This window comes from Cornus florida, unplaced genomic scaffold (assembly GCF_030987335.1).
Source record: "Cornus florida cultivar Cherokee Brave unplaced genomic scaffold, ASM3098733v1 CherokeeBrave_3.0.0_Hap2_Chr02, whole genome shotgun sequence".
In the NCBI taxonomy this organism is placed as follows: Eukaryota; Viridiplantae; Streptophyta; class Magnoliopsida; order Cornales; family Cornaceae; genus Cornus; species Cornus florida.
The window spans coordinates 93,580,994-93,584,528 of NW_026775572.1; the positions used below are offsets into that span (position 1 = coordinate 93,580,994).

A 3,535-nucleotide genomic window follows, 5' to 3' on the forward strand; every position below is an offset into this window, starting at 1 on the left:
AGAATAATGAGAGCAAATTTGTGAATCATACATCTGAGGATGTGAAAAGTGATTAGTTCTTTGATGAGATGAAGAAGAAACAAATCTGTGGGAACCTCCTTCCCTTCTATGAGGTGGAATATATTTGCCTTGAAACTTTTTAGCTTGATGAAAATTCAAATTTTCATTCCACATTGGAACATATGCACTTGAGTAAGGGTAAGCGAACATAGCATTGACTTGTTCAAAGTGCTCATTGAATGCATGTCCATGGGGACAATTGGAAGTAGAATGTAAAACACTTGAACAAGTCATACATGTCTCATTAGATGCATAATGAGAATGGTTAGGGAAGGAAGATACTTGATTCGCCGAGTTTTGGTTGATCAAACCTTTGAGATAATGATTTCATCTCGGCAGTAATTTCATTAGAGTGGTCGACTTGATGTAAGCCGACACTCTTCCTACCACTAGAATTTTTACCATTCTTCGAAGATAAAGTTTGATGTAAAGAATTTTCACTCATGCTCTCATAAAGACGCCACACGTCATCCTCATGCCTATCAATGTAAGAGCCACCCATGGAAGCATCAACCATGCCCTTGTAATTGTCCGATAAGCTCTCAAAATTTTTTTGAACTAATTGTCATTTAGGCATGTCATGATGTGGGCACTTCCTAAGCAATTCATTAAAGCGTTCTCATGCCTCATGAAATGTTTCCCCATCCCCATGTGACAATTCCCTAGTTGAAGTTCTCATAGCATTGGTTTTAGAAATCGGATAGTACTTCTTCAAGAACTCTTGTTGCATTTCTGCCTAAGAAGTTATTGAAAAAGGGCTAAGATTGTTAAACCAATATTTTGCCTTATCTTTAAGGGTGAATGGAAAAAGTTTAAGCCTTAAGACCTCTTCCGGCATGTCCGTGTATCTCACGGTGGAACATACTTCAAGAAACTCATCCAAATGCTTGTAAGGTTCTTCACTTGGAAGTCCATGATAGTTAGGAAGCATTTGAATGGTTTGTGGTTTGATCTCATAGTGGTGTGCTCTAAATGGTGGCAATTGAATAGATGTGGGTGCAGTGAATTCATTAGGCACATAATGATCTCTTAAAGCAAGGGGAGGATTAGCAATTGGAGGTGCAACATGGGCACCTTTATTGCCTTGAATGATGGGAGGTGGTGGAGCATAGATTGGCCTTGACATTCCCAATGGGACTTGGCCTTGTTGTTGTGGTGGATGAACAAATGGTCTCGGCATGCCTAATGGTACTTGCATGTTATCATGATGCATATTGGGGTGGAGGATGCCTTGTTGGTCTATGTGACCGAGGTCCTCTATATGGTCCTCATTGTGTCCTTCCATTGATGAAATGGATTGACTAGAACTACCTCTTCCCCTAGGGTTTCGAACAATGGATTCAAGATGAAAATTTAAAGGGACAATAGTGGGTCTCAATGATCTACGACTATGCATGCACAATGCAACACAACAAGCAACAATGACAAACACTTCACCTTCACAACAAATCAACAATCAACAGACTTCCTCCACATACAATGTTCCCATACTCCCATGCTTGAACAACAATATGCAAGAACAATAAAATACCTCCACGCGGGCTCACGATTTGTCTAAGAATTGAAATACTAGCCTCCACGCGGGCCGACGATTTAACTAAGGGTTGAGTAAGGAAAAGCTCACAAAGGTCCTTTAGCACTTCAACTTCAAAAAAAAAAATTTAGCTTTTAGCTTAGCAATTTTTTTATGATTTTAGCCTTTTTCCTTGTTTGCTTAGCTCCTTTGCCTGGAATACTCCTTTGCTCACCTTCTTAACTCAATGCACCTAGTCAAACAAGAACAAATACAATAAGTAACAAAAATTGAAATGAAAATAAAGTAAAGACACGATCAAATGAGTACTAATTCCTAATTGATTCCACAAATACGACGTTGCCTTCAATCAATCCTCGGTAACGGTGCCAAAAACTTAGTGGGTTGTCGCACACCGACCCAAAGTTTGCACTAAAAGATAGTGGTATAGAGCTATGATGAATGTGGCCAAGTTTTACATTTAGAAATTGCCACTATTACCGTTCACTAAAACTATAGCTAGGGCAAGTAGGGATCATCCCAAGGGATTAATGAGTCATACTAGGTTGAGGAATCAAGATTAGGATTAGTAGGTCAAGTGATCAAAAGATTGGTTGGTGGTTGAATTACACTAAGATGCAATTTAAACTAAATTAAACAATAATGCAATAAAGAGAAAGAGATAGAGAGAGAGAGAGAGATCTTGGGGTTTAGATATCACCACTAAGCGTACTTTTTTGCACCCTTAATGAATAATTAATAAGGGGAAAAACATGTATTGTAACAAAGAGTGTGTGTGTGGTTGTTTCAATAAGCATGGATAACAAATTAAGCATATATTGTCTAAGCAACATGGTGGATAGCACAACATATCAAATTGAGCTATTAATCCTTTCTTTAAGCTCACAATTAAACACATCACAAGGTTAGAGATATATGTTAATTGCTTTCATAAGTATGGAACATCAAACAACAAGCATGGCTTGTCCTCCCATTTAACATCTAAACTACAACTACACTACAATTAAGCTAATGACATGAAATTCAACTAATTAACTAAGGGGGAGGTATAATCCATCAAATAAATCACAAGAGCATTCCATTAAGTACTATGTTTTGACAATATCTAGATCTATAGCATTAATACACAGACATGCATCAACAACACAAGAAATAGAGACAAACACATGAACATTTATTCTAGCATACATAGACATATAGATAGAATGAAATGATCAATTGGAAGCATTAAATCATATAAATCATTGAATAAACAAGATCTATATACCTAAAAGTATCAGAACATGTATCACAATACAAATTCCCTCAAAAATACATAAATCAAGATGTAGAAAGCATGCTTAAGGCTAACTCTAGACCCAAGAGGATGTCTAGCCACTCATGGATAATGTCTTCGAACCCTCAAATGCAAGCTCCATGGAAGAAATCTGCTCCTTGGTTGATGAAGAGCCTCCAATGGTGTCTCTAGCCTCCTCTTCTCCTTTGCTTCCTCACTAAGAATTCCCTCCAAATCTCCCCTCTCTAAGTCTCTAAGTATATCTTAAAAAGTGGCTCATATTCCTTATATAGGTAGGTCAAATATCACCTCAAATGAGCTGGGCTCGTACACCAAATATTCGTCTAATGATTGGATATGAGACAACTTTTAATGAACTGGAATTTGGATTTTCTCGGGATTTTGGAAGTTCTATCGATCGAACATGGCTGAGATCTATTGAATTGAAGTTGGATCGATCCTCAATGGCGGCGCCTTTTTGGATAAAAACAAATCTAAGATATTTTAAAGATATTTTTGGGAAAAGGACAAAAGTGGTTGGTAGGGTGGTACAGCTGGATAAGATCAGGCATGTGGATAAGGACAAGAAAGTTCAATCGATTAGAGAATGAAGTTGGATCGATCGAACTTTGAGATCTTTGAATAGGGACAAACATGGCTCAGAT

General features: G+C 37.6%; 1 pseudogene; it reads left to right on the forward strand.

Annotated features, from left to right (window-relative positions):
* The first annotated feature begins 635 nt into the window (after window positions 1–635).
* LOC132297950 (small nucleolar RNA R71) lies at window positions 636–734 on the forward strand (annotated as a pseudogene).
* The last annotated feature ends 2,801 nt before the right edge of the window (window positions 735–3,535 follow it).